Source organism: Clarias gariepinus, chromosome 4 (genome assembly GCF_024256425.1).
Source record: "Clarias gariepinus isolate MV-2021 ecotype Netherlands chromosome 4, CGAR_prim_01v2, whole genome shotgun sequence".
Lineage (NCBI taxonomy): Eukaryota > Metazoa > Chordata > Actinopteri > Siluriformes > Clariidae > Clarias > Clarias gariepinus.
This window is the reverse complement of record NC_071103.1, coordinates 33,786,640-33,801,201: the sequence shown is the minus strand read 5'-3', so window position 1 is coordinate 33,801,201 and position 14,562 is coordinate 33,786,640.

The following is a 14,562-nucleotide window of genomic DNA, read 5'->3' as shown; positions in this document are numbered from 1 at the left end:
TCTACTCAACTTTCTTTTGTTATATCGTATTCTATATATATTTTTTTTATATTATTCTGTATTCTTGTCCAGTCGACTCGGTTCTGTCCTATTCTATTTCATTCCACCTTTACTCAGCTCTTTTTCATTTCATATTCTACTCTACTTTTCTCTGTTCTAATCTTATATACAGTATTTTGTTTTTCTGGCCTCTATGTTATATAATTGACTCTATCCTTCTCCGTTCTGTTCTATTTCATTGTGCCATCTTATTTTATTGCAATCTAATCTATTGACATTGACTCTGTCTTAGTTTGTCACTCATTCACCATACTGCTTATCCTGTACACTGTAAAAAAAAAAAGACAAAAAAAGCTGTCTCAATGTAAAAACATTTAGTTAAACAAGTTGCACCGCTGTTTTTAAGTTTATTCAACTTTTAGAGAAATTGGCTGGTCAAACAAAATATTGCACATTGCTGTAGTATTGCTGACACAATTTGTACCCAGTTTAAAATCTCAAGTTGACTTAACTTGTAATTCAAAATTTTAAAACAGTAAATCAAGTAGTATTGGTTGTGGGCTCAATTAATTATATTTGTCTAGAGTTGACTTAGCCCAACTTTTTTATCTACTCGAAAAGGTAAGTTGTCTCCTATTGTAGCCCATTGATGTAGTTAGTTCAAGTGATTGTTTTTCCTATAAAAGTAAAAAAGCCTAACAATACCCCAACAATTAAAGCACACAAACATTACTTTATTCTTCCCAAACTAGCCAAAGTTAAAAAAGTGATTTGCATAAACAGAAGAAAACAGGTTCTAATTTGTTAAAAGGTCAAGAAAAAAAACCCTGGATAACTCTAAATGCTGATCAGTAGCTTACTAATTCTTTTAAATTACAATATCATAACCATTTTTTTAAATTAGCAATGAGAAACAGTTTTCTTAGCATTGTTTCTTAGCATGTGAATCTGAGGGGAGCTTGTCTCTTTAAGTCCAATAGAAATCGTTTGGATTGCTTCATAGATGAATGTTCAATCCTTTAAGGATTCAGTGTACAGAGCACAGACCTGTATAAACATCACTCCTAAAACTGTTGCATAGTCACCCAGACCCTCAAGGACTACAGTCCCCTCCAACACATTGTTCGTGCTCCTCCAGCAGGTCCAAAAGGCCAACCGTCTGATCAAATCCTCAACAGCAGAGCTCTGGTTAAAGAGAACAAGAACAGTCTTTTAAAGACAAAGATGATGAATTTTATAAAATATCTAGTTATGCTAAAAATTAAATATATTAATATAGCTAGAATGTTTCTGAAATTCTACTCATGTGTTAAAGCTACGTATTGTTACATATTTAAAAGGGGTTAATAATTTCAAGGGTTTTACTGTCATTCTCAGGAGGAACTTCATGTTTGGAGTGATGTTTTAAATTGACTAATTATGTACTCAATTTGTTTTTTATAAAAATAAGTTGACCAATATAACATTAGTGGATGAGCATTAGCGACAGTTTATTATTGTCCTTTAACTTACAGAGTACTGAAGCACCACTACGCCTTAACTGTTAAACACTTCTGGGTTTTCCCGAACTTTTGTTTGCTCACACGGCCATGTTTGCTGGAATGGATCAGGACACTGTTGCTAGGCAAAAATCAGGTCAAAGTGGGGGGAAAGATAAAAACGATTATGAAGGTTCAGCTGGCTAACTCCTGTACAGGGTGGTAACATTGCCTAACCTAACATTTTAAAGCCTAACCTTAGCTAAGCTCACCTCAGTAATGTCAGTGTGCCTCAGTATAACAAGTATAAGAGTAAAAACGCCTACCTCGTGTACTGTATATAACGCTAACTGAAACCTATTTTATTAAAACAAATAAATAAATACTTACCCAGAATAAAGAGTCCACAAAACGGCCATCTTCACTTCCCTAGAGCTGCTTGATAGTCTCAGTCCGGCGGGGGTAGCTGGATAGGGTGTCTTAAAAATCTTGTGATTGCATCTCAGGGAAGGTCGATTAGATTTTAAAAATTTTATTCAGTCAGATTTTATGCCTTGAGACTGGATCCAGTGGCTGGGTTTTGGGCATTGGCTGGGAATCGAACCCTACCCTTCCGCATGGCAGGCGAGAAACCGAAAACCTACCACTGACCCACCAATGCCTACAAATATTTAAGAACACAATGTTAAGAGGTTGTAAGAGGCCCAGGTGACTCGGGCACTTGGTGGGTTACATCCTAGTCACGGTGCCCTGTTCATCACAGGGCACTTACAAGTATTTGCTTACTCACACACTATGGGAAATTTGGAAATGGCAGTTAGCCTAATCTGCAAGTCTTTTTTATAATTTTTACCCCCTTTTTTTATTCTGGTGTACTCTGCTGTTACCTATTTTACTCTGGTCTATTCAGCTGTATTTCAATAGGTTTTGTTTTTCTTTATTCTATTCTATTCTATTCTATTCTACATAGTTAGATGAAGTGCAATGTGTCCAAGATAGGTATAACAGAGGATCTAAATAAGAGCTCTGTAGACATAATTAAACACTACTGTAAAAGACAGCGTGCAAAGTTACAAGGAGAATGACAGTACAATCCAATAAACACATGGGCAAGCATGAGTAACTGCACAGTACCCACTAATTAAACAAAACAGCATTAGAATACAGGTGGCAGATGGCAAAGGATTTTACACCCTTAAGATAAAAACAAGACAAAGAAATATATGTTTTCTGCAGTTAATAACTGCATTGTGTCAATATGATTGTAATAGAGCTATGTTACAAGCAATCTTAATGATGTAAAGTGCATCTGGCAACAAGCAACAAAACATTTACTGTGTTCGGTAGAGATTTTTTCAATATCAGGCACAAACATTGTATATATCGGTGGAAAATAACAACATAATTCATTATTATACTAGAATTTACTTTCTGGTAAGTAATGCAAATATCCTCTAATAACTTGCATATAACTTGTATATAACAGTGTATGCCCACCCTTTCCATTTATAACCGTCACTTTATAATATCTTTTGTCTCCTCTAATGACATTTGGATCATCTCAGTTGCAATATTTGCCTCCCAGCTTTAGTGCAAAATAATAACACCACAAACATTAGTCTCGGTGACAAACATAACCCTTCTAAAAGCCTGGTTTTCTACTTGGAAGAAATAATTCATCACACTGCTTGTTATGAAAAGGAAGCTCTCTGATATGATCAGTTTGACATTCTTGTTTATTTGAAGGATTTGTAATGATTGCTGACATTATAAGAAGTTGCAGGCATTAGGTCAGCTTGGATATTACTCTTTCTTCCCCCTGTTTTCACTATCTTATAAGCACATCCAACACAGGAAGGATTAGTAAGCTGCAATTTGCTTATCTAAGTAATCACTTATCTCACAGTGTAGTGGTGATACCTGATAAACATAAAGCAATGTTCTGCAGTTCACCATAGTAAGAAATAACTCGGGAGGTAACTGTAACCTATTGGATATCAGCGGGGCACAAGCTCATAAAGAAATGTGCTCTGCAATGTGATTGATTAATAAGACATTCCCTCCATTCTCCTTCTCTCCCAAGCATGTGGAGCAACTGTATGGTGTCAACATGATTACTTCTCCTTTCTTTTATGTGAAGCTAATTTACAGGTCACCTTAATAGATGTTAAGTGAGTCTGGCACAGTGCCCTTTACTCCCCGCCTCTGAGAAATAGGCTCTGTGACCCACAGATGTAATTATATCAGGAGAAATTACATCTGCCTTGCTGGTTTATTAGGAATGTACAAGGAGATGGACTGTTTTCAGCACCTCAGTGACACTGACATAATAGTATGGCATCAGCACAACAAACACAACAGAATTACGAGTCATTTAAAGCAGCACTTATAACTGCATGCACCAATCAGCCATAACATATTGTTTAGGTCCCTCTTCCTTCACCCAAATAACTCTGAATCATCAAGGCATGGACTCCACAAGACTTCTAAAGGTGCTCTGTGGTATCTGAAACCAAGGTGTTAGCAGCAGATCCTTTAAGTCCTGTAAGTTGCAAGGTGGGGCATTCAAGGATCAGACTTAGCCAAGCACATCCCACAGATGCTCATCAAATTGAGATCTGGGGAATTGGGAGGCCAAGTCAACACCTTGAATTCATTGTCATGTTCCTCAATCCATTCCTCAATCGTTTTGCAGTACAGCAGGGCATATTATACTGCTGAAAAAAAACAAACACTGCCATTAAGGAATACTTGGTCTGCAATAGCTTTTGTTAGGTGTTTCATATCCAAGTAATATCCACACAAATGTCAAGACCCAGGGTTTTTCAGCAGAACATTGCCCAGAGCTTCACATTGTCTTTGACGTCTTGCCTTCTTCCCAGAATGCAACATGAAGTCCTATATTGCCCAGGTAAATGGTACATATGCACGCATTCACATGATGTAAGAGAAAATGTGATCCATCAAAACAGGTGACCTCCATTGTTCTATTGGTCCTGTAGAAAGACTCAGTTATGTCTAAGCTTCTACTAACTAGCTGAAGGTCTGAGGTTCTTCTGAATAATTCTTTTTTAATGTTTCCATTCACTTTCAGTTCCACTGGCAGTAAAACATCCCCGACGCATGATTACCACCACCATGCACAATTGCTTGTACAGTGTTTTTGTAGTTGAATGGTTCACTTTTACTCGTCCAAAAGTGAGACCTCTGGTCAGAAGTATTCTAGACTTTATTGGAGGCAGCCTTTTAGTCCATGGAAAGCTTTGAACTTTAGACAGTGACACTGGTGTTCCACCAGCTTCAAGTTCATGGCAGGCTTGTGCCTTGGTGGTTCCTGGGTTGTTTCTCAGCAACGAAACCGATTTTCTCTCAGCTGAGGGTGACAATTTGGGACTTTTTTCAGGGCTTGGCAAAGTGGCTACCCCTCCAGATAGATTGTTTGAACTGATTTTGTTTGAACAATCATGTAATTGTTTAAAAATAGCTCCAAAAGACATTCCTGACTTGTGTAAATCTTCCATCTTCTTTCTCAGATCTGCACTTACAAGAAGTGTTTGGTTTGACAGCATGAAGTGAGAGAATATCACCTTCTCGTGGGTAATTATATTTAATTGCTAGTTTGCTAAAAAACAAAAAGTATGATGAGCTCTTAGAACAAACTGTTATATACCGCACATGTTGACAATCATCAAGTTGTGAAGAAACAACTGAGCTTTCCTGTATTTTATAGCTGCACCAACCATTCTTCATGCAGAATGTGACTCTCTAAGGGTCTCTCTAAAATATAAGAGAGCAAGAGGGCCATGGTCTCTTGTTCAAATAAGCTTTTTTTCTTTTGGAAAACAAACCAGCAGTTTTTTTGGTATCCCTCCAGGTCTGCTACAAGCAGGGAATGTCTGATATGGTTTCAGCTGGATTTCATATAGTAAAGCAAAACATCACTCTACTGGGGATTCAGTTATCTTCTCAACAGTATCATTTTCAGCAGCCTGTGCTTCCTTACTGAAACCCAAACAGAAAGCGAAACTAATGTCTTTTGATATTGTATTTCAGGTGAAAAAGAGAATCTGAGTAGTGGAGAAGAAAAAGATCTAAAAAATTGTAACAGAAGGCTTGAAAGACATGGGAGAGGGTGAGAAAGACAGAAGGAGAGAGACAGGAGGCTGAGAGACAGCGCGGCAGTGTGAGGTAGATTGTGTGGAAGCAGAGTGTTAAGAATGAGAATGTGCAAGTTCACTGAGGAAAATAGAAAAAGAAAGAGAGGAAGTTGGTCTAATTGCTTGAGCTTTGGGTTCTCAGGCCATAAGAATCTGCGCAGTAACATTACAATTGATTTCTTTTCTAGTGTCCAGCATACAACGATCACCTGCGCTGTCTGAGATGGGTCACGTGGAATCCACACAAGCTGGGTCCATGGGGTTAGTACTCTGTGTGTGTGTGTATGTGTGTGTGTCAGAGAGAGAGGCTCACCAATGAGTAAAAAACAGCATACTCATTCTACACACAGATATTCTCTGTAAAAAATTGCATTAAAACACATCTCCAACAAATAGTGCTGCATTTCGCACCGAAAATAGAAATCTAGCAATGACATCATCGTTCTTTCAGGGATACACCTACATGTCTCACCCCTCCTCTCTGTCTCTTTTCAATTCTACATACTTTTTACAGGGATAACAAGGATCTGGAAAGGTTTTCCCTCACAAGCGTACAATCTCATTAAGCATTCCACAGCAGAGGAAAATGTCTTCATCAGTTTCTGTCAGATGTGAGCTTTGCTGCACAGCAGAGGCGTGATATCGACAACGGAGATGATTTCAGGCAAACTCAGCTGCCTCTGCAAACTGCCATGGGCCACTTTCTAAAAATATCTGCCCTAAATGCACAAAACTAACATGGAGAAAGAATTTGAACTTGTTTTGCATGCTCACTGATAAGAAAGATTCACTCCTGTTTTTGGAGCTTTTCCAAGGAGTCAAATTACTGTACAGTTGTCTCCTAATACATAAAGCCACAGAAAGGGTACTTATGGGGGTCTAGAACAGCACAATCTGCTTGTGGCTGCAAAAATAACACAAAGTTCTTCTCGTTGATTGAGAAGACTTGATGGATGGATTGATGATATGAAATGATGTAAATCATATTCTATTGCCTTCTCACCTGGTGTACATCTGTGGGTTATTTTGAAGTCGTTTGTCATCAAAACACTAAGTATGGGTATTATTTGGAAGTATGATGCAGGTTCAAGTGGAACCTGATTTGGTCTTCTGCCATTGTACCCCATTAACTGAAGGTTTTATTTGGGCAGATGCTTTTCTGTTCACCATAGATAGCGGTTAGTTACTCAGGTGGTGGTGGAATGGGGAAAAAGGTGATCTCTGGGACTATGATCATGGCATAGTTGTTGTAAATTATCAACATTTACAGGGCTACAAGACAGAGTTATACATACACTGGGGATACATGAAAGCGTTCAAATCAAACCTGTGAGTTTCTTGTAAATTAAAGTTGTTAAACCAATTGACATTTACAGGAGACTTCAAGCACAGTATGGCGATGAGACTCTTAGCTGCAGTAAAACATTTAATGGTGAAAACTCCTGTTCCTTGAACATCGACAGATAACTTGTCATCAACTTGAGGAACAGACGCAAGAGTTACAGGAACTCAGTGGGAATTTACTGCTACATTCCCCATAAAGACCTGACCTCACTTCATGCCATTTCCACATGTTTGGGTTCATGTATGGCCGCTGCCATATTTGGCAGTTGTTGCTCATCGAGTTAAGTCTCTGGTTCACGAGGCTGATAGAGCTACCAATATTAGTAGAAATGAGTAGGACAGTTAAATATGTAATGTACTATACACATAATAATTAACACATAATAGAATCTGAATTAGTGATCACAATCTGCTTAAAAGACTCAAGTCTGGCAAACATGGTCTACCAGAAAACACCACAGCCTTCAGTTTTTTGGACATTGAGTGCTAATGGCCAGACTTGCCCAGGAAACCAACCCTCATATGAATAATTAATGAATAAAGTTAAAACATTAGGTAAAAAAAAATGGCAAGAGAAGGAATTAGGAGCTGTCACTCAACCAAGCCAAACAAATCATAATAGATGTAATGATTAACTAATCACTATCGATAGAAAAATTGGATCAAACAAAGGAATGAAAAGGACCAACACAGTGTTTTTTAGGTATCTAAAATCAAAAAAGAGAAATAGCTTTTGCTTTCTACATTTCTTTGCTTTCTACAGGGCTTTGCTTGCTACGGGGGTGTTTTTCTTCACGGGAGCTTTCTACACGGGATCTTTGGCTTCCTTCATGGGCTTTCCTTTGCTCTTTTGGGGCTTCTGTCTGCTGGACTGGACGATTCAGATTTGTCTGTGTACGTCTGTCTTCAATAAACTTGTTAAGTTTTCTCAGTGATTTTTTTTACTGGAAAATGGTTGAAGTGTTCGAAATTTGCCATGACAGGCTTTTAATCCTGTCTGTTTACTGTGTTGTAGTGTATATGTGACAAATAAATGCTTAAAATAGCTCAATGTTAAGCATACTTGACAACCTTGAGACATAGAACATAGGGAGGATTTCAAAAACCAAACATGGAGGGGTAAGATGGTCATTGTATTTCATAGGCCAAATATAACCCAATTCAATCTCCAGTAGACAAGTAAAGCTATTGCATAATAGCCCATAAATAACAACAAACAACAAATAAAGAAATAGAAATAAACAGTGCATGCAGCAATGTGCATTATTAATAGGACATGACTGTAGACTTTAACCAACATCTCAGCTTGGCAAGTTCCTTATTGTGTGCGTGTGCACCCAGGGGCAGATAAGAGAGTGGAGTTGCATGAGAAGAGCAGAGGCAATCCTTCTCGTCTCATGGCAGCCCAGCATTTGCTCGCACATGCATGGGAGACGAGGACGTTGTGACAGTTCTGACAAGTCTGCTCCACGGGTGCACACACTCATACACGCACGTATTCACACGTATGCACAGTACCAGGAACATGCTGTGTTAATTAAAGGGAGGAATGTTGTAAATTTTTTCCATTAATCAGGAGAAATGTGGGAGAATTTTGACAGGAGGAAATAGGGAGAGGGTAGTGAAAAACAGGACTTCGGGGAAGCATTTTTAGGTATGATGTCAAAGGAGTTCCTGAGAGGCTAGTGTTTCAGACATGAAGCAGGACAAGATGGTATCCAAGCACTAGGGAAACACTAGTGATGCCGGGGATTATATTGAGAAACAAAGCTAGTTGCTCTTATAACAGTTTTTTTATTCTGCACAATCAAATGTCCCAGTTTAAGCAGAAGACCCCTTATACTGTATATACACATATACATTAGTCATAATCCTTAAATAGCTTTTCAAAGCTGGAGGAGGTGAAACCAGATGTAGGAGTACCAAAAACTACAACTTTATATTGAGATGGTTCTGAGTATTTTTTATGCTGTTTATTAAATATTTACAATTAACACGTTTTCATCCCTTATCACAATCCTCTAATGATGTTCGAGAAATGCAAAAATGCACCACTCACCTGAAAATGTTGTGCATTTGGGCTACAAAACTCAGTAATAAAAATACATGATTCATGTTGTGATGCAGGAGCAATTCTCTTCCCTGGCAGTCTAATAAACACCTGAATGGAATGGAGTGTGTGCTTATGATTCATGCATGCTCACTTCGCTTTGCCTCGGGTAACAATACGGCCTGCTTCACCTTGTGTTAATGTGAGAAGGCTGATTGTAAGCTTTTGCTTGTAGAGCTGACATTAAAGTCGTTATTACTCTCACTGACAGGACTCCTAATCAGACCAAGCATCCCTGACGTATCACATGCTATGATAAAGTGATGCATATTATCAGAAACAGATATCCTAGGCAACTTTAGACACATGAACGAGCTGACAAGAAAGATGCATCTACCAAGAGAAACGTGATGAGGTTCCTGCGATAAGGAACAGCACAGAAAACAGGGATTTCATGTTGAACACGACAAGGCAGATTTGTAACAGCTGTTTGTAAACTGAGCTTCTTTCTGGAAACCCGATCGGATTGGAAACAAGCTAAATTTCCATGGCAACGTGTTCTCACTGCCTCGTGTCTCTTATCTGGCTGAAGTCCATGCCTGCCTTCTGAGCTCAAGTCTTGTCCTTGTGTGCTCTAAACAGTCAATTTTTGAGACATCCCTTGCTAGTTTATACCGGAGAAACATTTGGTGTGAGAGCCAGTACACGTTGCTGTTCTCTCTTTAGACAACAGGTTGATTTCAGTTAGCGAAAAAAGCAAAATGCGTATAAATGTTTAGCAGTTCTCACTCTTACTCTTTCTATCATTTTCCATATTGCTTATCCTGTACAGGGTCGCACGAGGTCTGGAGTCATCTGGGGACTCAGGGCATAAGGCACGATACACACACTCAATCACACACTATGAGCAATTTGGAAATCAGCCTAATCTGCATGTCTTTAGATGGTTGGAGGATACCAGAGTACCCCGAGGAAACACCCCAAGCATCAGGGAGATCATGCAAACTCCACACACATAGAACCAAAGGCAGGACTGGAACCCTCGACCTTGGAGGTACCTGGTCACAGTGCTGCCCTGTTTATCGGTTACGTATTTGAATTTGAAATGAGGGTCAACACACAATGCTTCAGCCTTTCCCAATATACCAGTGTAATTTCAGTAAATGATCAAAGTGAAAACATGATAATACAGAACTGTTACACAACATCATTACCATTTCAATGGTTTTAATCATTATAATCTGGTGCTCCATTTAAAATGATCAGACTACAAATGAAAAAGCATGTTCTCATCAGTCCATTTAAGTTCAGCCTTTATTCGTCATATATACAGTACATTACTGCACAGTAAAATTCTTTATTCTTCGCATATCCCAGCTTTTGTTAGTAGGCCAGGGTTGGACATTATACAGCGCCCCAGAAGCAGAAAGGGTTAAGCACCTTGCTCAAGAGCCAAACAGCGGCAACCCTGGTGAAGCTTGAGCTCAAACCACTGACCATCTGATCAAGAACTCAAAGCCTTAATACACTCTGAATAATATTCAGAGTGAGCACTCTGAATAATATTTTATTGGCAGCTGTAGGACTAGCCTTTTAAGCCAGAGCTAAATAGTAAATAGATTTCTAGTAATTTCATAAAAATAGAGAGATATGGGCGGCACGGCGGTGTAGTGGTCGCCTTGCACCTCCAGGGTCCAGATTCCCGGCCAGGCTCGATTCCAGCCTCTGTGTGCATGGAGTTTGCCTGTTCTCCAAGTGCTTGGTGGGTTTCCTCCGGGTACTCCGGTGTCCTCCCATAGTCCAAAGTAGATTAGACTAATTGGCGTTCCCAAATTGCCCATAACGTGTGTGTACCCTGTGATTGGCACCCTGTCCAGGGTGTACCCTAAGCCTCCTGGGATAGACTCCTGGTCCCCGCGGTATAGAAGATGAGTAAGTGAGTGGAAAGATATGGAATTTATATTGAGGCCAAAATAACTACAAAATTACAAGTCATTGAATTAATGGATGATTCAAAAGCAATATTTAATTAAGTTTTTATTCTAGGAAATTATTTAAATAGATATAGATATAGCTAAAATATTTCTTGAGTGGCAAAATGCATATATCATAATTAATAATGTATTCCTATTTATTTATTTTATAAATAAATATGTAGATAAGTTAACTAAGAAAAAATATTAAATGCAGTTGTGTCTGATTATTGTCACAATCACCCTGACCCACATAGTTTAATGGGATTTAATAATAATTGTGAGCATCAAGATGGACATGAAATGAACAGATGCAAAAATTCACTAATCTGGTCCATTATTTAATATTTATGAGAGATATCTGACAATTAATAAATGTTAAACCAGAATTATTAGACTAACACATTCCTTTTCCAACTATCTGTTTAAAAAGGACATTCTAAGAATATTTGCTTTGGTAGACTGAACATTGCCACAGTATAAACCTTGCCTAAGCATTTAAATTGTGAACAGAGTTAATATGTTGAGCTATTATTTGCTACCTCTGACATTTTTGCAGAACTAAGAACATTTTTTCTGAACTAAAAAGTGTGTATTTCAACCACACTTAACATTCGAACAGTTTAAAAATCTAAAAAGAAAGGGGGAAAATTAATTTTAAAAATTGATATTTCAAGATCAGCACCAGAGCATCACAACCATTTGAACACTGGTTTCTGATTACTAAACCAATTAGGATTATGTGCAGTATGATTACATTAGGATAAATTAGATAAATGAATGACTAATTATTATAGGTTTACACATTGTTAGACATACTGTTAGCTCTTTGACCAAAATGATCATAGCAGAACAAAAAAAAACATTATGTAAATAATTTCTGAGAGATATACAGTACTGTGCAAAAGTCTTAGGCTGTACCAATTTTGTTATATATGTTTATCATATCTGCAAAATTATGTAGGAATTCATATAGTTTTTCCATGTATACCTTAAAAATTAATTAATAAATAATAAAAATAGAAAGGAGCAAGTGTGACAAAGGTACCAGAAGAACCTTTCTAGAAGCTATTCTTCAGCAAGCTCAGTAAAACCTAACGATTGTTTTCTTATAAAACTGCACAAATCTGTGTCTAAAACTTCCGCAATGCAATGGGTTTTCACTCCAAATATTGACTGTTCATTTTATTACTCTTAATTGCTCTTTATAAAAGTTTCTTTTATGCAGAAATGTTTTTAAAAGCATCTTTTGCTTATGCCATGTTTTTGTATGTGCCCGAGACCTTTACACAGTACTATAAGTAAAACAGTTGTTAGGTTTTACTGAGCTTGCTGGAGAATTAATATGAGTTCTTCTGGTAACTTTGTCACACTCGCTCCTTCTATTTTTATGCAAATCCTAGGAGTGTACATTAGGTTTTTTGTTTCCATCTGAAAACTGGTCTATCTTGTACTATATATTATTTCTTTACAGCCACGCATATATTCTCCTGTAATGTTATTTATTTATAAATTTTTAAGTTATATATGGAAATACTGAATGATTTTGTATATAATTATGCAGACATGATAAACATATATAACAAAATTGGTACAGCATATAATAAAGCGCCTAAGACTTTTGCACAGTACTGTATTTATGGTCCCTTATAGCCAAGATGTCAACATACATTATTGTCAGAAAAACTCAAATTTTCCAGTCAAAATTGTCATGTTTGGTGTTCTCTAGCATTCAAACATATCATCTATCAGTTTATGAACATGTTTTAGGAGAAAAAAATTGGTGATGTGCATGTTAATGTTGACCAGGGGTCCTATCATGGGTTTGGAAATATGGTCCAAAGTTGGACTACAGAAGTTCCTGGATGGATGGGTGGATGGATGGATGGCAACTTTAATTTTCTTAAATTTTCTTGTATGGTGCCACAATTTCTGGAATAGAACTTAATTCCAAATCTGTGACACCTTTAGGTTACCACCTAAGCTAAACTTTTCCCCAAATTATTATATTTCTGCAGCAGTATTGCTTTGGGCTGTAAATATGATGTCTCTGTGAGAGGGGTTTAATAAATCTACACCATCAAAGAATAAATTCTTCTTCTTTCTTTATAATCATTAAAATTTATGGATCTCTTCACTTTGAAACACTGGCTTAGCTTTCGTGAACACCCTTTAAATTTTGTAGAGCTTGTCAAATACATCTTACATGAGAGTCGATACAAGCCTGCACATGGCTTCACTCAATGGCTTGACATTTATCTAAAAAAAAAAAAAATGGTGCCAGTTAGAGAAACTGTAAAATAAGCAGCATAAAGTGGACTTCGGTGTCCTGCTTACACCAGCAAATTATGACTGCAGTTAAAGCTCAAAGGTTTTATTGTAACAGAAGTTTTAAAACATTTCAATGTTGACTTGAAAGTGGCTCATTATCTTGTAAGCTCTAGCTCCTCTGGCCAAACCTGAACCTCCTAGCAGGGCCAGATGGGTTTTGGCCTGGAATATCCTGGTATTAAGCAGCGTTAATGATCTCATCAGTCTTTACAAGAATGCCTGAAACATTAGTGACAAAACAGCCCAAGACCATCATTGATCTTGCACCAGTTGTAAACAATTCATTTGTTATGGACGACTGCAAGAACAAACTAAACCACACAATTTCTGATGTCTTCTCTGCTTCTCTTACAATCCTGGTTCTGGGATGGAGGTAAGCAATAACAATATAACATAACAACTTAAATTGTTTAATATATAAAACAATTTTTAGGTGGCACGGTGGCTTAGTGGTTAGCACTGTCGCCTTGCACCTCCAGGGTCCGAGTTTGATTCCCACCTCGGATGCTCTGTGCATGGAGTTTGCATGTTCTTCCCATGGGAACAAGGGTCTCAGAGGGCACAATCCCAAAATGAACTGTGTGTGGAACTACAGTGGTTCCTAGATAGATGGATAACAACTTTTAAGCATTCTCTTGAGGGGTGCCAATATTTCTGAAATAGAATCCCCCCCTCCCCATTTGTCATATCTGGTAAGTTTTGGTTAGCGCTAAAGCTAAAACTTTTCCTTAATTATTGTATTTCTGCAGCAGTACTGCTTTGAGCTGTAACTATGGTGTCTCTGTGAGAGGAGTTTAATAAATCTACACTATCAAAGAGACTTTAATTTTCTGCAGCTCGCTCCTTTTCTCTTACAGGCTCCCATTTTTCCAGTTGACACCAGGCACAAAACAAATAGCTGCAGGGCACCTGAATGTGAAATATAACAAGTGAACAGTTTGAGAGCGGTGAGAAATAAGTCTGGGACACACGTCATAATGGCATCTTTGAAATGCTACTCACACCACGGAAGATCTGCTTCATGAAAGCTAAAGCAGATAGCACAGATGCTTTGTTAGTCACAATAGATAAAAAAAGTTATTATATTTGTTAAAAGTTATTAAAGTAATGAATGTTACATAAGCCTAAGATGATTTGTTTATAAAACCGAGTGCACTCGCAGGTTGGAATTCACCAACTTTAAGTGTTTTGCTGCTGGCAACATGTCCTGGTTTCTAATTAGGAGGTGT